The following is a 20,924-nucleotide window of genomic DNA, read 5'->3' as shown; positions in this document are numbered from 1 at the left end:
TCTTTGACATAAATCACAGCAAGATGTTTTTTGATCCACCACCTAGAGTAATGGAAATAAAAACAAAAATAAGCAAATGGGACCTAATGAAACTTAAAAGCTTTTGCACAGCAAAGGAAACCATAAACAAGATGAAAAGACATAGATAATGAAACATAGATCAATGGAGCAAGATAGAAAGCCCAGAGATAAACCCACGCACCTATGGTCAACTAATCTATGACAAAGGAGGCAAGGATATACAATGGAGAAAAGACAGTCTTGTTTGCAAATTCAATAAATTTCCTCAAAATATTCATTTCTGGAAATATTCCACTTTTAAATTTGGCTAAATAAATTTGTGACTACAATTCTATTTTTCATGTGTGAACAAAATAAATGCATTTTGTAGCTATTTAATTATGTTTCAACTTTAATAATTAGCTAAAGCTATTAAAAAGGTTAAGGAAAAATCAATTAATGAATAAAATTTTAAAAGTTTGTATTGTATTTAAAAGTTGTATTTTATGATATGAAACTAACAGAAAATTGATGTTTCCTTACTAAGAATTTTCTTCACTGACAGAAGAAGAACCAATAAAAAGAACCAATTAAAAGAACCAATATGGATGAAATTGGGAGCCAAATTTTATAAAATTTTGAGTCAAATAAGCCAGTGAATAGAGGCAATTATTCAGGTTATTTTAAGGAAAATGCCTACATTATCTCAATAGGTTGTTTTTCGCTTTTTCTTTTTTTCTCTGGAAAATTGTCTCAATTTAAGATTATATTTGGCTTTGAGAAAAACGTGTTAGAGCACAGCAATTCTAGCGCATGTGAAATTGCAGCACTGTTTCTAACAGTCTGATTCTGAGATGTTTCCTCCAAATGGTACAGCAACATGCATGTAAGCACAGCAAGTAAGGCGGGAAGCCCTTTCTAAAGGCAAATCCCAATAGGAAGACAAAACAGTGATGACCCTGCTTTACATTTTCAGGACGATGTGGGATGTGGATGGATATCCAATTATAAGCATCATGCTATTTACAAAATGAAAACTTAGGTAGAGTTAGAAAAAAAACCGAAAAGATAAAAGGGAGGAAATAATCCCCAGTACTGAAGATAATTCTTTACCCCTTTGTTCAAAATATCGGAAAATATTGTTCATATGTAATCAAATGAAAGTTTATAATAGCAAAATACTAAATACCAATGTAATGTGCAGTACTTAGTTGTATGTTAGGTAACTTCTCTAAAATTATACTTCTCTTAAAAGATGTTCTATATTTTACAAAAAAGAACAATAGTAAAAAATCTGACTGGAGTATCAAGGTAGAAGAGTAGTGTTTAGGAAAAGCAGAACTTATTATTTCATTTGTTAATAATAGCCTTTGATTCTGTATTCTCACATTTCCTGTTGAAATATGTATGATAGAAATATACATATTCACAGCTTAGGTAAGAACGGCATATAATTTATGCATTTAATTAAAAGTGTAATTTTACTGATATGAAATAAGAAAAATACTATCAGCATCACGGAGTATTTCCACCCCCTGGAAGAAATATAAAAAAGCTTAATACCACTATGACATGCTTAAGGAACCACAAATCTGTCCAACTAACAAACTAAGCAGTTGTTACAATTTCCAACAATTACTTAAATGTAACTCTCTGTACCTAACTGGCATCAGTGCTTATCAGAGTCCTCTTAACAGTGAGTTTCAACAAAGGTTGATTTTTATTAATTTTTCAGAATAGATGTGCATGTTCAAATGGTTTAACTCAGGGTTTAACATTTGCAATGGACTGAATGTTTACAACCACCCCCTAAATCCAGATGTTGAAACCTACTGCCCAATAGGATGGTATTAAAAGATGAAGCCTTTGGGAGATGCTTAGGTCAGTGAGAGTGGAGCCCTCACCAATGGGATTAACACTCATAAAAGAGATCCCACGGAGTTCCCACAGGTCCTTCCACCAAGTGAGTTTACAGGAAAAGGGTTTCTAGAAAAATACTTTATAAATGGTCTTGGACTTCTCAGCCTTTAGAACTGTGAGAAATACATTTTTGTTGTTCATAAACCACTCAGTCTATTGTATTATGTTATAGCAGCCTGAACAGACTGAGACAACAATCCACGTTCCTGACTTGAAAACAAGTGTGTGATGGGTCAGGCTTTATGTTCCATATTAAGTTTACATCACTGCTAACTTCAGTTCTTTGTTTCAGTTTTTGCCTTAAAATCAAGTATTTGTAGCTTTACTTGAACCTATGCAATAAGTTTTGCGTACAAATGAAATGAGTCTTTAAGGAAAGGTATAATAATAATATATTTTTGTGTCCTTGAGTATTGGAGAAATATATTCTGCCGTCTTTATACATAAATAGCTTTTGACTGATTATAGAGTTTTTCAGGTAGTCTGCTTTCTTGCCAAAATTCTGTAGACATTGCTCCATGGACTTTGAGCAAGCAGCACTGCAAAGGAGAAAAGACAGTGGTGTCCGCATTTGTGAAATTCATTACTTTAGCCTGGAAATAATAACTGATAACTCAATCCTGCCCATCAAAACCACCATTTTTTTTTTCCTATTTCAGTAAGCTCCTTGTTTTTGTTTTGTTTCTCAGTCAAAACTGAGATAGTTTCCTTTCTAGTATATCCTTGTAACCTTCAATTCTTATTGTTAATATTTATGGAATATGTAATACAGACATTTTCTTAAAAATATTCTGTTTTCTATAAGCATGTGTGTCAAAGAAAAATGAAAATGCTTTTGACACAAATAAACTAAAAATATTTAAAGGCTATAAACAAAGTACAAGGAAACACCTATAGGTTCAGGCTACACAAATGAGGAAACAGGGCTACAGGATCACAGACTGGCTTTCCTGTTTTCCTTCTTCTCCGCAGGATGGATAGAAGTTGATGGCCAGAAGCTCATGCAGTGAGGGTTCTGACCCTTTCTCAAGATTTTTTTCTTCCTGCCTCCACTTCTGTTTTTGTTTTGTTTTGATATGTTTTGTTTTTTTCAATGTGCAAGATAAACCAATTGATTTTATTTAATTTTAATTTAATTTTATTTTGTATTGAATGATACTTGATTTACAACATTACATTAGTTTCAAGTGTACAACATAGTGATTCAGTATTTTTATAGATTATACTCCATTTAAGTGATAACATACTGTATTCATCTTTCTTGGTATGACTTGTTTCAATAAGTATAATACCCCCTAGGTCCATTCACATTATTGCAAATGGCAGAATTTCATTTCCGTAATATTCCATTGTATATATATGTATTGCCAAATCACTTTATCCATTCATCCATTGATGGGCACTTAGGTTGCTTCCATATCTTGACTACTGTAAATAATGCTGCATTACTTGAACACTGGGGTGAGTGTATCTTTTAAAATTAGTGTTTTTATTTTCTTTGGGCATATTCCCAGCAGTGGAATTGCTGGATCATATGGAAGTTCTATTTTTAGTTTTTTGAGGAAACTACATACTGTTTTCTAGAGTGGCTGCACCAATTTACATTCCCACCAAAAGTGTAGAAGGGTTCCCTTTTCTCCACATCCTCTCCCATATTTGTTATTTGTAGACATTTGGTAGTCATTCTGACAGATGTGAGATGATAACTCATTGTAGTTTTGATTTGCATTTCCCTGGTAATTAGCCATGTTGAACACTTTTTCTTGTGCCCATTTGCCATTTGTATGTCTTCTTTGGAATGAGGTCTATTCAGTTCTTCTGCCCAGTTTTTAATTGGGTTCATTGTTTTCTTGATATTGAGTTGTATGAGCTGTTTATAAACTTTAGATATAAGTCCTTTATTGGTAATATCTTGCAAAGCTTCTCTCACATTCAGTAGATTTTGTTCTCATTTTGTTGATGGTTTCCTTTGCTGTGCAAAATCTTTTAAGTTTAATTAGGTCTCATTTGTTAATTTTTCCTTTTATTTTTTTGTCTTAGGATACCTATCCAAAAGAATATTCCTATGATTTATGTCAAGGAGTGTTCTGCCTATGTTCTCTTCTAGGAGTTTTATGGTTTCAGGTCTTACATTTAGGTCTTTAATCCATTTGAGTTTATTTTGGCATATGATGTGAGAAAATGTTCTAATCTCACTCTTTTATATGTAGCTGTCCAGTTTTCCTAGCACCTTATGGAAAGACTGCCTTTTCCTCATTGTATAGTCTTGCCTCCTTTGTTATAGATTAATTAACCATAAATGTGTGGGTTTGTTCTGGGCTCTCTATTCTGTTCCATTGATTTTTGTGTCTGTTTTTGTGTGGGTACCATACTATGTTGATTATTGTAGCTTTGTAGTATAGTCTGAAGTCAGGGAGTGTGATACCTCCAGCTTTGTTTTTTCTTCTCAAGATTCCTTTGGTAATTCAGAGTCTTTTGTAGTTCCACATAAATTTTAGGGTATATCTTTTAGTTCTGTGAAAAATGTCATGGATATTTGGATAGGTATTGCATTAAATCTGTAGATTGCTTTGGGTGAGTGTGGACATTTTAAAAATATTAATCCTTCCAATCCAAGAACACAAAATATTTTTCCATTTCTTCATTTCATTTTCAAATTCCTTCATCAATGTTTTATAGTTCTTAGACTATAGGTCTCTCACCTCCTTGGTAAAGTTTATACCTCCTAGGTATTTTATTCTTTTTGATGTGATATTAATTGGGTTTGTTCACTTACTTTCTCTTTCTGATAGTTTATTAGTAATGTATAGAAAAGCAACTGATTTATGCATATAATTCTTGTATCCTGCAACTTTACTGAATTCATTTATTACTTCTAATTTTGTTGTTGTTGTTGTTAGATCCACCAGCCCTCCAACCAGCCAATGGAGATCATCTTCCCTGTGTAGGACCCGAGGTTAAGGCACCCAGTGTGTGCCTCTAAACACTCACATCCCAAGGAAGATCTCTGCCCATGTAATCTCCTTTTTCCTCTGAGTCCCCTCCCAGGGCCACAGGTTCTGACCTGATCTCTTCTCTTCCCTTCCTAATCAATTCCCCATAGTCTTTCTTACAGCCTTGGTTGTACAGGAGTCTTTCTGCTACTCTCCAGTTAGTTTTCAGTGAGAATTGTTCCACATGTGCATGTAATTTTGATATGTTAATTGGGGGGAGGTGAGTTCTGCACCCTCCCACTCCACCTTCTTTATTCGAGTCTGGTGCCTCCACTTTTGTACCATAACCCTTTGATCTACAAATTTTTGCCACATGCCTGTGTACCAATCAGGGGCATCTAAATGGTACCAAATATCATTTTCAGAACATTTATATCATGACTGGGTGAATCAGCTGCCTTAGTATAGTGTGGTCCATTCCATCAATGCTACACAGTCATCTGAGAAACGAAAATACAATGCTTTGTTCACAAGTGCTGGGATTTTTGCATCCCTGTTTATAGCCCTTCTTCATTTGCTTTGTTTACACCTTTTTAATGAGGAAAACAATAAATACAGACATAGTACTTGCTAGTAAGAAAATTGCATCTTCTTCTTTTTGTCATGCTCTTAACATACTTGATACTAAAATCTCCCTTTCTTATTTAAGGCTGGTGAACATGTCCTAATCTGGTTAGCTGTCTGTAGAAGGCATTCAGCTATAGTTTCACCTGTGCCATATACCATCCCAGCTGGCTCCAGAAAGCCATTCAACACCGTAAATGTGGGAGAAAATCAGTGGCTTTAGGGGAGAATCCTAGACCGCCTTCCACTTTATTTAAATTTATATACCTCAGGCTATGCTTGAAAAAAGAGGAAGAAGAACTTCTCCATCAGCACTAGAAATTGTAAAAGGTCATGCCAAAGCTCTTAGTCAAACTTTGATGAAAGCAGTGCAAATGGTGCTAGTTGTGAAAATAGCATACAGGAAGCACTGAAATTCACCTCTCCAAGAAAACAAAGAATTAGTAACCAAAATATACACATACCTCTTATAAATCAGAGAAATGCGAATGAAGATCACAATTAGATATGCAGTTCTACAGTGATAATATTGCCAAAATTAAAGAGGTTTTACAGTCTAAGTGTTGACATATATGTGGAATAAGTATGCACTTATATACTTCTGATAGGAGTAAAAAGTGATAAATTACTTCAGAAATATTTTGACATTATTGTGTAAAGCCAACCTTTTGAAATTCCAAGATCTCACACTTTACTCTTAGGTTTAAAAATCTGTACATATGTGATCATCACTTTTTATAAGCAAAATCAGGAAAGAATTAAAAATTTTTATTCACACACCATAATGGTATACTAAAAGAGCATATTGAAAGAGCAATATTGAAAGAGCAATATAATTGATAAACCTTTTCTCAACTGAAAAAACAGCATATTGAAAGAGCAATATAATTGATAAATCTTTTCTCAACTGATCAAAAAATTAGAAAGCACTAATTGGAAATAACAATAGAGAAAAATGTGTGATCCCTACAGATCCTTGGGACATTAAAAAATCATGCACAGAGGGGAGTCCCAGTTTTACCTTCAACATTTAAAGAGCTTGGAAGTCATCAGTCAGATCCATACAACAAGAGAAAATAAAACTGAACAAACTGAAAAGTTAACGTCTTCTCCTAGACCCATCAGAGAATTGAGGTCACAGGGCAAAATGCCACCCTTCACTCTGTTGTGATCATCTTGCCTCAGTGAGAAACTGCTAGTGCCGTAAACATGTGGGAGCACTAAAATTATAAATTTTATGAATTTCTGGAGGGTGGGTGCAGACTAGGTTGAGAATGAGAAGCTCCTAGGTATTTAGAAGTCATGGGAAGTTCCCACATTTTCATGGGTTATACTTCCAGTTTCTCATTGACAAAAAAATATTCTCATGTTTTGCACAGGGGAGGGGAAGAGTAACTATTTTGAAATATTCCTAGAAAGCTGGCACACTAAAGTCAAGAATAAAACACAGTCAGAAAATACAAAACAAGCATCAGGACCAGACTCAGATAAGACTTAGATTTTGGAATTATCCAATAGGGAATTTGATATTACTATGATTAGTATGTTAAGGACTCTAATGGGAAAAGTAGACAATGTGGATAAACAGATGGATAATGTAAGCAGAGATGGAAATAAAGAACATTGTAATAGGAAAGAAGAATGACTTCGATGATCTCACCAGTGTACTGGACATGGCCCTCTTTCACCACTGCTGTCCATCATCATACCAAAAGTCAGTCAGTGAATAAGACAATAAAATAAAGGTATACAGATATGAAAGTAATAATTAAAACTATCTTTATTTGCAGATGACTTGACTGTAATCCAAAACGATCACCAATAACAACAGCAGTGTCCTGGAGCAAATAAGTGAGGATAGCAAGGTTTCAAGATATAAGGTTCATATTCAAAGGACACTTGCTAATCTTGTAGCAAGGAAAAAACAGAATTTAATTTTTAAAAAAATCAATTTCAATAGCACCAAATTATAGGAAAAATGAGTTATCAAGCTATGAAAAGACATGGAGGAAACAAATGCATACTTCTGAGTGAAGGATGACAATCTGAAAAGGCTGCATGCTGAATGAGTCAAGTTATATGACATTCTGGAAAAGGTAAAATTAAAGCAACAGTAAGAAGTCCTTGATCACCAGGAGTTTGAGGAGGAAATTTGAAAGTGAGAAGTACAGGGTATTTTTTAAGGTAGTGAAGCTATTCAGTGTTACATGGTAATCATGATACATGGCATTATTCATTTGTCAAAAAACCCACTGAAATTCACAGCACAAAGATTGAAACTTGATGTATGTAAATTAAAAAAAAAAAAGTCTTTGAGGAGTTTGGGGCATCCCAGGAAAGAAGGCAGACTGACAACAAAATTTCTCTGTTTTACAAATATATGAAACTACCTCAGTGAAGCATGTAGGAGGAAAAGTAGCTGACCTAAGTAACTTTGGAAATGAGTGAAACACAAAACTAAAGGCAAAATGGAACTGGGTATAAGCACTGCACTCTAGTTGGGAAAGTTTTTCCTACAGGGGTATGGGCTTATCCCACTAAATATGTTTACTGGAATTGCATAGTTAAGTAGTTGGTTGGTGGATGATGGGAGACAGGTTTCTCACTGTTGGAGTGGCAGTTTACAGAAAAGCAAAGGGAAAAGCTAGAATGGCCCGTGTGGAAGCTAGACTAGTCTCCAGAATTGGAAACTTCAGCATAAACCTATATTTAATATAAAATGGATACATATGGTAAAATATAGAAATATTTATAGAAATGTGTTGTATATGTGGGTTTGTATACAGACATCTATTTATTTTCCTTCCAAGCGGAGAGGACCTTAAAGAAATGACATCTCAGTAGTAAGGAGCAATATTAGCACCCAGTTCTTGGTTTTTAATACCCTTCTCCAATAAGATGAACCAGAATTCCTTGAAGAGATGGTTGCTTTTAGGACTGTGGTAAGAATTATACAAGATGAACCTGGAGAATCTCATAGCACCAGAAAGTAAGGGAGTGCTCAAACAAACCATGGGATAAACCTACGTTGATATGAATGTATGCAAGGGACACAAAAGCAAACTGAAGGTCCAAACAAGTTGAGCAACAAAATAAATGAGGTATTATTGGATTTAAATCTAAAATTTACAATAAATATCCATGGGCTCATACAAGTTATGATAAATGGTTTTATAAATTAATAAATAAGAGATAAGATGAATATCCTGTGCAGAAAAATTCTAAATGAATTATGTAGATACTCCACTGTAAAAGACACAGTGCACAATATTTTATTCCTTAAATGTCAGCTTTAAATAGGACTTCCTTCCAAAAAGTGTAGAATGGAAAAAGGTGGAAAAAGTGTAAATTTACAGAGAAGAAACCTGACAAACGCTCCCTCAGTTGGGTGAGTCAGGTCAACATCAATGGTCACAAATCATGTTGATAGTATGGCCCTTGATATGATGTGATGAAAAGGGCACTTTACCTCTGTGACCTTTCTAACCAAAACCTATAACCCCAGTGTAATCATAAGAAAAGCACGAGAAAAATTACAATTGAGAGGCTTCCTAAAATACACCTGACTGGTACTCCTCAAAATTTTTGAGGTCTTCAAAAACATGGAAAGTCTGAGAAACTGTCACATCTAAGAGGAGCCTAAATAGGCATGACAACTAAATGTCATAAGGTATCCTGAATTAGTTCCTAGGACAGGAAAATGACATTAGGTACAAACTTAGGAAAGCTAAATAAACTGTGGACTTTGTGTATCAATATTGGTTCATTAACCATAACAAAGGAACCATATTTATACAACTCGTTAATAATAGTGAAAATTGTGTGCAGGGGCTATATGGGAACTCTGCATTATCTTCATTTTTTTGTGCAAATGTAAAAGTGTTCTACAAAATAAAGTCTCTTAGCAAATAAATAAATCAATAAATAAAATAATTATTTCACCGAGTGTTAAGTTAAAAAAAAAAGTAATGTGAAGGGGTAAAAAGACTATGATACCTGAGTTAGGAAGAGAGTTTTGGGGTAAAGATGGAGGGGAACTCTTGCAGAGGAGAAATATCATGTCCTGAGGTGCATGTGAGACCCTGGGACAGACTGCCAAGCGAGGGTCTTTGGCCTCACACAGGAAAGAACTCAAGAGCGAGCCATAGTAAAGTGAAAGCGAGTTTATTTAGAGAGATACACATTCCATAGGCAGTGAAGACCATCTTAGAAAGTGAGAGCAGCCCCAGGGGGTATGTGGTTTTTAGTTTTTAACATATTAGTTTTGAATATGTGAATGAGTGGAAGGACTATTTTTCCTATTTTGTGGAAGAGGTGGGGATTTCCAGGAATTGGGTAACCACCCACTTTTGGCCTTTTATGGTCAGTCCTGGAATTGGCATGGCACCTGTCATGGCCCAATGGGAGTGATTTCCAGTATTAAATGAAGGTATAATGAGCTAATGACCAGGCCATCCTAGATGCCATATTGGTTTTAGCTGGTTCCAGCTGGATTTTGTCATATCTTGTTTTTCTCAATGGCTGTGTCCCCCTCATTTTTTTTTTTTACCAGTTGTGCCCTGACCCCTTCCTTCCTGTCTCAAAACCAGTGTGGAGAGAATCCCAGTTCATCCCGTGAGCTCGCAGTGGAGTGGTGCACAATGTAACAGAAAAATGAATGAAGAGTTTTAGTATATGTCTGTAATGTGTATATGTTTAAGTGATCAGGCAATGATAAGAACTCTCTTTTTTATTTTAATAAACTCTTACCTAGCCAGAGTTTAGGAGATAGGAAAAAAATAAGTGTATGAGAAGAGAAGGAGGGGAGAAGGGTGTGGGCAGTTAGCTCAGGGCATGCTGAGCAATTATTCAAATGCAAAGAGTTATCCGCTGGCTAATTTGTTGCAGGGAGGTTTGCATTCTTTTGGACTCAAGTCTCTTTTCTCATTGAAGTAAGCAGGAAGCAGCACTTGACAGGCACCCTCAGGCCACTGGACTGGGAAATACAATTTCTTTCACATCCAATCAGGCATCTTTGCTGCCACAGGCCTTTGGTACTCTCTACTGCAGGTGCTGCTCTCAGCATCAGTACAGAGATTAAAGCCATCCCTGCAGTCTTGCCTGGCTGGAAGGTGAGGAAATGCTTCATCACAGCATCAACAGGAACGCTCTGTTGAATCATACCTGGGAAACTTCCCTTGAAAACAATGACTAATATATTTGTTAATTCACTTAAGTCATCCTTAAAAATGGAACTTTAATGTGAAATATGCAGTTGCTTGATTTTTTTACTCATGTGGATGTTTATTAGGCTATAAATTAAGAAAACAGAGGATTTATTTTAACGTGAACTTTGTAATCTATTCCTGGTGTGTATAACAGTGTGGTTTTGAGTCCTGTGTCTCCTCCCATGGGGAAAGTGAGACTGGCCTAACCTTCAAGTGAACTCAGCTCTAAATCAATTTCTAATGATATTCTATCATCCTTGATGAAAAGTTGTTTTTTTTTTTTCTTTTTTTGTATTTAGGCCGTAAATTTGAAGACCCAACTATGAAGAAACAAAAAAGAAGGAAAAATCCATTTAATGAATAACACTGTGTCATTAATGAGCTAGGCATTTTGACACTCAATTTCTTAGTCAATATTCCCCCAACCTGATTCCTAATTATAAATTACCCCTAGTTTTACACAGATAAGAGTCTTTCCAAGTTAACAGGTTAGAAAATGGCAGAGTAATGTCTGTTTGAAGACTGTAAAGCACACATTGAGTTCCAACACGTTTTTCTGTAAAATGGTTGACTCTTTATTTCCCAGAAAGGAAGTATATTATCACCTTCACCAAACCAAAATAGAGAATTGTTTAATTACTGTCTTCTAATACAGCAGTCCCCAACCTTTTTGGCAACAGGGACTGGTTTCATGGAAGACAATTTTTCCATGGACTGGGGGTGGGGGGGTGGGCGGGGGTTGGTTTTAGGATGATTCAAGTGCATTACACTTATTGTGCACTTTATTTCTATTATTATTACATTGTAATATATAATGAAATAATTATACAACTCACTATAATGCTGACAGGAGGCAGAGCTCAGGAGGTAATGCGAGTGATGGGGAGCGGCTGTAAATACAGATGAAGCTCTGCTTGCTCACCCACCACTCACTTTCTGCTAGGCGACCCAGTTCCTAACAAGCCAGTACCAGTCTGTGGCACAGGGGTTGGGGACCCCTGTTCTAATAGACTGTGACTAGTGAATTGAGCTGTGAAGAGAGGTTTTAGCAAGACTGGGGCATAGGGAATGTTCAAATGTCTCTGGATCCTGGCTTATTGTGTGTGGTGCCATAGAAACTGAGAGAGATTTCCAAAATGTTTGGTTGAATCAGACCTCGGAGATGCTTTGTGAAAGAGAGATTTCATTGTCAATTATGTTTGAAAAATCTTGCAAACTGTTCTTACTTATTGATGACTTATTATATTAGGGTATGAAAAGTTCTCTTAGGTGGAGTGAAATTGCCTGTTTAATTAGGGTGACCTACATTTTGCTTATTTATCACAGAAGTCATTTTCTGAGGAGTATTAGCAGCAACCCTGAAGAGTCAGCATTCCCTCCTAAACTACTTTAAGAAACACAGAACTAGTCTACCCTCTAACTGGAGGCTGGAATCATGTTTCTTGAGTTTGGAGAACATTATGAGTGACAGTATCAGGGCTCTGCTTAGAGTCCTGTGTATTTGTTTTTATCTCTTGTGACTCTTAATTCATCTTCCAGAAGAAAGGAAACCCCTTTAGCATGTGTTTTTAAAGAACTAAAAATAAACAGATTACATTTTTTAAAGTTTTGCACAGTGAATGAACAAGTTGCATAGTGAGACCCACTTCCCCCTGCTTCACTGCTAGCTTGTGAGCTCAGGGAACCTCATTTAATATTACATCTTAGTCTCAGGTTAACTTCCTGCTTCTTTCCACCTGCACAGTGAATATTGACTAGAAAAACGAATATGAGGACTACTTCCATGAATTTTCTGAATTCTTTTCTAACTTGTTTCAAAACTCATCTTCATTGAAGATAATATTTCAGGGAGGAAAAAAAGATACCAATAGCTTCTCATTCAGTATATATCATAATTAATTAGCTATCTTTATCACTACATACCTTATTTAATTGTGATACTGTCTAAATCTTCAGATTTAGAAGAAAAACATTTTAAAAATTAATATTTGGAAATATTTTCTTAGAATAGCTGCAACCATAGGACCATTAAAAGTCACTTATTATATTTTTTTTAAAAATTGCTAAAGAATACATTTGCCAAGTAATTTAAAAACAATATTAAAAAAATCTGTTATCCTTTAAGAATGAATGATATTTTAAAGGATATTTAAAAATTATGCATTGCTGTTAATTTATTTGAAGAGTTATTTAGAAGCAAGAAAAACCAAATACATTCAGTAACCATTTCAAGCACTCCAGAAGACTAATATTTGGCTGAATAGTTTAACTTCCCCAATTTGATCAACTGATCAGCTAAAAATGAGCAAAGGTTAATGCAATTTATAAGTATAAACTTATTTGAGAAATTATTGAACACAGGCTTGAAGCATTAATTTTCACTTTTATCTATTTTATGATTATTTGATATGGTTTATTTTTAAACTATAAAACCAAGTACATGATAATGAAATTATTTTGAAAGATAAGTCATATTACATTAATTGGTATCTCACTTATATATATATTTTAAATTAAAAAATTTAATTATGGTAAAAATCACTTAACATAAAATTTATCATCTCAACTATTTTTAATTGTACAGTTTAGTGGTGTGAATTATATTCACATTGCTTTGCAACAGACCATGAAAGCATTTTCATGTTGCAAAAATGAAATTCTCTACTGACTGAACAACAATTCCCCATTTTCTAACTCCCCTAACTTTTGGCAACCACCATTCTACTTTCTGTTTCTATGAGTTTGACTACTTCCAATACCTCATATAAGGGGAATCACACAGCATTTGTCTATTTGTGACTGGATTATTTTACTTAGCACAAGATTAATCCATGTTGCTGAATGTGACAGGATTTCCATGTTTTAAGGCTGAATAATGTTCTATTGTAAGTATATATGCCATGTTTTCTTTAATCATTCATCTGTCAATCGACATGAGAATGGCTTCTACATCTTCGTTATTATGAATAGTGTTGCAATAAATATGGATTTGCAAATATATCAAGATCCTGCTTTCATTTCTATTGGATATATACTCAGAAGTGGGACTGTTGGATCATGTGGTAGTTCTATTTTTAGTTTTTTGAGGAACCTCCATATTGTTGTCCATAGTGATTGTACCATTTTAAATTTCCACCAAGAGTGGTCACAGGTTTTAATTTCTCCACATCCCCTACAAGGCTTATTTTCAGTTTTTTTGATAGTGGTCATGCTAATGTGTGTGAGGTGATATGTGATTGTGGTTTAATTTGTATTTTTCTATTCATTTGTGATATTGAGTTTCTTTTCCTATGTTTCTTGGCCATTGTTATATCTTTTTTTGGACAAATATCTATTCAAGTACTTTGCCCAATTTTTAATTTATAAAAATTTATATTTGTTTTTGTCATTGAGTTATAAAAGTCCTTTATATATTAGAGATATTTATCCCTATATGGTTTGCAAATATTTTCTCCTTTTTGATAGATTTCCGTTGTACTCACTTTGCTTCCTTTGATATGTAGAAGATTTGAAGTTTGATGTAGTTCCATTTTTGCTTTTGTTGCCTGTGCTTTTTGTGTCATATCCAAGAAATCATTGCCAAATCCAATGTCATGAAGCTTTTCTCCTATGCTTGCTTCTAGTGGTTTTAAAGTTTTAGGTCTTATGTTTATATCTTTAATACATTTTGAGTTCATTTTTCTGCATGGTAGTTTAGTTTTATTCTCCTACATTTCAATATCCTGTTTTCCCATCATTTGTTGAAGAAACTGTTCTTTTCACCTTGAATGTCTCCCATCATAACAAATACCTAAAACTGTGGAAGTGGCTATGTAATTGGGTAATGAGTAGAAACTGGAAGACTTTTGAGGGGTGTACTAGAAAAAGCCTACATTTCAGTGAGCAGAATGTAAAGGGGGATTCTGGTGAGAGCTCAGGAAGAAAAGACGAGAGCTGTAGAGAAACCCCAATCTTCTTAGAGAACACCTAAATAATCCTGAGCAAAATGTGGTTAGAAATATGAATGGTAAAGACCATCTTGATGAGGTGTCAGACAGAAATAAGAAATGTATTACTGCAAACTGGAAGAAAGGCAATTCTTTTTATAAAACACCAGAGAACTTAGCTGAATTGTGTTCATATATTAGTATTGTGTGGAAATGAGAACTTTCATGTGTTGAAATTGGATCCTTAGCTGATGTTCTTTTTAAGCAAAGCATTAAAGATGAGGTTTGGTTCATGTTGACTGCTATGGTAAAATGCCAGAAGAGATAAATGATTTAAAAACAGAATTGTTAAGCAAAAAGGAAGCAGAACTTAAAGATCAGGAAAAAACTCAGCCTATTTATACTGTAAAAAAATGAGAAAATTTGTGTCGAGGGCGTGGCCAAGGCACCTTTGATAGGATTATATGTGTCAGCCATCTCAACAGAAGCCAGGAGCTGTTCTCCAAGACAATGGAAGGATGACCCTAAAAGCAATTCAGAGATCATCAGAGCTGACACTCTACATATTGCAAAATAACTCCATCTGTTAACTTTTATTCTCTCAGGTCTTGTGCCAAGGCATTCCGAAAATATGCAGGCTATCCCTAAAACCTTGGGGGAGTGGAGTTCAAGTAATTGTCAGGTTTCTTTTATATCTGTGCCTGTCCACTCGAAGGCAAAAAAAAACACTGAGATTCTTTGGCCAATGGAATGCAGAAGAAAGCATCCTTTAAATCTAATAGAGTAAACCAATTGGCCTCCCCTGGTATCTGAGCCAGGATAGTATAAGGGTTAGGCACAATAAGATAGATGGGTTCCACTGCTTCATTAACAGCCCTTAGATCTTGTACAAATCCATATTCTCCAGTGGGTTTAAGAATGGCTAATATCGGTGTATTACATGGTGACTTACAGGGTGCCAATAAACCATGCAAAAGGTATCTCTTTACTAGGGAGAGATTCCTCTCCAAGCCTCTGATTTTAGGGAGTACTTCTTTTTGCAAGGATATTCTCGCCCAGGTCTTAACTTAATAACCACCGGCTGGATATCTTTGGCCAAGCCTGGAACCTCGATATTCTACACTCCACGGCCTACTAAAGCTTCTCTCTCAGCTTCAGATTCAATCTGTTCTTTTCTGCTTTCTGTTACAACCATTTGGTGATGAGGGTGGTTCCCTTGCCCTTCGAGAAACAGAGTGGCCCCTAACTTAGTTAATAAATCTCTTCCCAAAGGTATGGGAAAATCAGGCACAAATAGAAAGCCATGTAAAAATAGCTGGCCATTGATGTTGCATAAAAGGGGCTCCAGGGAAGTGTGCCCTTGTCTCTTTCCTGAAAACCCCATTATGTATTCCTTATGATTGCTAACGTTTCCAGTCCTTTGGGTTAAGACCGAGAAGTTTGCACCAATGTCTATAAGAAATTCTATCAAGTGGCCTGCCACATCGTTGACCACCCGAGGCTTGACATTAGTTATGTAGATGGTATCTCTAGGCAGACCCGCTTTCTGCCTCAGGCCCTGTCAGTCTTCTGATTGTGAAACCATCAATGGCTGAGGGACCCCTGTTGCTCTCTGGCATCTGGGGCATTCCCTCTTCCAATGCCCTGGCTGTTTGCAAAAGGCACCTCGACAGCAATTCTCCCTCCAGTGTTCCTTTTGTCCACACAGGGTACACTGGCCTTGTATGGGTACCCATGGGCCTGTGGTCTGCCAGGGCCAGATTAGCCCAGAAAAGCCAGCCTCCCAGTTGGTGGTCTTTGAGCGGGCAATGACACTGCAATCATTTGGGCATTTTTGTATATTTCTCTGGGTGCGTTCAGCCTTTTCACCCACATCCGTATTATTGAAAACCGAATAAGCCAATTGGAGCAAATTGTTCACTGGCGTCTGAGCGCCAGCAGTTGCTTTCTGAATTTTGCGCCTGATGTCTGCGGCAGACTGGGCTATGAAATGCATAGTCAGAAGGGCCTGTCCTCCGGGGGAAGAGGGATCCACTTTTATATACTTCCTAAAAGCCTCCACTAGCCTCCTTTGGAAAACTGCAGGATTTTCATCCTGTCCCTGTTGGACCTCTTTCACCTTTTCATAATTAACAGGTTTTACTGTAAGTTTCTTCATACCCTCTATTAAACAATTAAAAATATGGTCCCATCCATCTCTATCAATAGAGTTAAGCTGGTAGTTCCATTGTGGGTCTGCCTCAGGGACAGTGTCTTCCCCTCCCCCCCCAACTCCCCCACCCCCGTGCACTTCATGGCCCTGTTGGGCTCAGGCTGCCATTTTGTCTTCATGGGCTCTGGCTGCCAGTATTATACACTGCTTTTCCTCAAGGGTGCAGCAGTGGGATAGTAAGACCTGTAAATCTCCCCAGGTGAGATCTCACTAGTTGGGTCAACCCCTCTGTAAAAATTTCATGATCCTCAGAAAAACTTTCCAACTTGTCCTCTGCCATACTTAGATCAGACATTGAGAAATGTACATAGGCTCTTATTGTTCCTTGATTTCCATCAGGAACTTCTCTCAGAGGCAAAACCGTAAGGGCAGTTGGTTTGTAAGTTATACTGCTGTGAGTGCTAGCTGGGCTAAGGATGGGCCCCTTGGGTAACTCAGGGTACAAAGAAGAGGTTCCTGAATATGGGTGGGGCCTCTTTTCATCCCTAGCTGTGTCTTCCCTTGGGGCAATAGCCTTGGCTGGAGGCTGGGCTCCCGCCTGCAGGGTGGCCCTTATTAGAACCACAGCTGCTGTTGGTAAGGTGGCTTCCTCCCGGACAATAGCTCCTCCCTGTGGTCGGGGAGTAGCTCTGGCTGGAGCAGTGCCTCCTCCTTGCAGAGGGTTTTACCTTCGGATAGCCCCGTAGGGTAGATCAGTTAAAATATCTTCTGTGTCCTTACTAGAATTATCTCTCCAAGCTACACATGTCTTAAATTCTTTTTGGGTCTCATTGTCTAAATACAAGGCAGTGAACATTTGAATGTATGGAAGCTCACTCCATTTAAATTTCCTTCTACTATGTAAATTCAACTGCAATATAGTATCATAACTCAGGTCACAAACCACCGAGCTGAAAAGATTCCACTCTTAAGTGAAAATCCACCACACAATTTGGTCAAGATTTTCTCTTACGATTTTAGATGTTATCCTTTCCAAGGTAGTCTCCCAACAAGGTCTTAGTCCAAAAAGTTGTCACAAAGAAACCGCACAGAAGATGTCCCCAACAGTGTTGACAATGAGCGGGACTTGGTCTAGGTATAAGTTGGGAATAAAGGGTCAGCCCTTGTAAGGGTCAGAGGGAGGGGAGTAAAAGCAAAAAGAAGACCTTGGTGGTCACACAGGTCTTCTGGGGTTAACAGAAGAAAGAAAGAAAGAAATAGAGCAGGAATGAACAAGAATGCAAGAATGTAGGAGAAAAACCTCAGAGTCAAGAAGAGTATAGAGATTAACAATTCTGTCCTGGACCTGCTGTTGCATGTGCATAAGTATACTGGGTTGAACTGCTGGTCAAAAATGAGCAGACAGTGGCAGAGTGTCCTCCCCAGTATACCTGTCTCATGGTGTCCCATGGGCCTCTTTTGGACCAAGACCTAACTCAACATTTTCTTACATTATCACTGTCCCTTCATGGTCGCCAGCTGAAACCGTGAACCTCAGACTGGGACTCAAACTCATGTGTCGGGACTCGAATCTGGCCAAAACCCTGACTGGGCCTTGAACCCATGCAGCTGGGACTTGAACCCAATGAAAACCTAGATTGGGACTTGAACACATGGTCTTTTAATTAGAATCACTCACCTGGTGTCTGGACTTACTGAGTCTCAGGTTCTTTGTGTCTCAGCACAGAAGGAATTCAGTGAAAGACAAAGTGATAGGCAAGAAATAGATTTATTAATATAGGACACTTTTGAGAGGTGCAAGTGGGCAGGCGAGGAGGCTCTGCACCAAGGATTAAGTGAAATACAATTTTATAATCAAAGGAAAGTGGGGAGGGGAAAAGACTGCTTTCTTCAAGTAGAAGTCAGGCTTACATCACTAGCTCCCCCTTCATATCATGCAGGAGAGTGTCTGACACTATGAGGTCAAACTAGGACTGTCATAGCATTTATTCAATCAGTAGAAGGGTGGTAACATTTTTCTTTCACCTAATGACCTGAGGTGCATATCTTACTTTTATTTATGGCTTTATATTTAAGCAAGGCTGCTTCATTCCACAATGTTCCAATAGTTTTCTTGAACAATCATTAACTTACAGTTGTCTCCCAAAGTTTCCTAGGTTTCCCTCTCTATCTATAATCCCCTACTGGGACTTCTACAACTACCTGTGTAACTACCCTATTCTATCCCTATCAACACCAGCTTAAATGTTTAAATTTTAGTACAGTAAATTTGTTTCATGTGATGTTTCCATAATTTTTGTGTTTTTATTTACTTCTCCATTTTCTTTCTTTCTTATTTACTATTTCCATTACTTTTTTCCACTTTAATGTTGTTTTCTTCCATTTTTCCCAATTTTGTCTTGTTTTTAATATATATAAATGTTAATATATTTTGAATAGCAAAAGTATACTGCATTTGTTGTTTTATTATTTAAAAAATTGACTTTTTGTTGAGCTCCAAGTTAGCAATCATATTGCCATTTTAAATATTCATTTCAATTTTTATAATTCTTAGAGCTTCCTCTTCCTTAATTCCATTGACTAGTATCTCCAGAATACTGTTAAAGTTTTCAAGATCTCTTGGATTTAATGGGATAATAATTTCTTGGACTGAATATAATGCTGGTTAAGAATGAACAGAAAAAGAGATTGGTATATACCCTCTTCTTTCTATTATATCTTTGCATGTCTTTCCTTTAAACAAAACTGGGGTTTGACTTTTGTCTACTATCTTCTCAACATTTATGGAGAAAAAAATGCATGTATTAGTAACACAAAGAATATTGATATATGTTACAATATTGGCTTGTCAATATATTCCTGGAACGATCTTGCTTGATCATGGTGTATCTTTTTAATATTCTAATAGCACCATTTGCTAATATTTTACTTAGGACTTTTACATCCATATACTTAAGCTAGATCCATCTGCAGTATTGTTTGTCTTAAGTATATTTTGGGTTTATTACCAATGTTATAACTGATTCATAAAAATAATTTGGAAATTTTATATTTGTTGATATGTTGTGGAACACTGTAATAACAGTGTCATAAGCAGTTTTATGAAGATTTGGAAAACTTTTTCTGGAAAAATTTCAGGATATAAACTGTGGCTTGGGAGAGATATATTAGACATTTGCCTTCTGGGTAATTTCTCTATTAAACTCAGATCCATTAGAAGATTTATATCTTACCATAACATTATCATTTGATCCACACTTTCAAATGTACTTGTGATGCTGAAAGCTCACCCTCTCTGCACGGGTGCCAAATTGAATCATGGAGACAGAGTTTTGGGTGAAGTAGAAAATGATAGCTTTATTTCTTTGCCAGGCAAAGGGGGACACAGCAGGTTCCTGCCCTCAAAAACTATGTGTCCCAACCTGGAAGGATTTGATGAGGAGTTTTATAGCAATAGTTCAAGAGTGGGGTTGCTGACAAGATTAGGGTGTGTGCAGGGTCTTAGGTGGTAGGTCTCCTAATCTTGATGAGCTTCTCTGGTCCCTTTAATCTTGCCTCAGGTGGTTTCTTGGTTGCTCCTCCCTTGATTAGCAACCCTCCAAATCTGCCCTTTGGAACTTAGAGAATGTCATGGAGGCTGGAGTATTGCCTATAAGAAATGGGGGACAAAAAGGCTTCCATGCCCAGGAGCCCCACAGGGCCCTTCTTGGTTTCACTTGTACACATAAGAAATCCATTTACTATTTGCATTAATTTCTCCTTCAATTCTTTTACTTTTCTTCTATAGCTCTTTTCTCATTCCCCATTAATATTTTGAAATAAATTAGTTCATTTTTATTCATTTTTATCAATATATGAAATAAGACAATACATTTTCCTCTGGGGAAAGCTTTACCTGCTTTCTATAGGGTCTTTCATGTGGGATTATTATTATTATTACTATTATTAACATTTTATACAAATTTCACAATTTGTTTTGATTTCTTCTTTGACACTACAGACTATTGAGAAAAGTTTTTTATGGTATATGTAATTTATGTGGTAGAGATATTTTTGTTCCTAGTTTTGTTATTAAATTTAGTTAATTTTATAGTAAACATGGGAAATTTTCTGAAGCATTTTACTTACTGTCCATATATTTATGTTATCCTCAATGTCAATT

The sequence above is a fragment of the Balaenoptera ricei genome, chromosome 9 (assembly GCF_028023285.1).
Source record: "Balaenoptera ricei isolate mBalRic1 chromosome 9, mBalRic1.hap2, whole genome shotgun sequence".
Taxonomy (NCBI): Eukaryota; Metazoa; Chordata; class Mammalia; order Artiodactyla; family Balaenopteridae; genus Balaenoptera; species Balaenoptera ricei.
The sequence above is the reverse complement of the archived record's forward strand: the minus strand, read 5'-3'. Positions refer to the sequence as shown.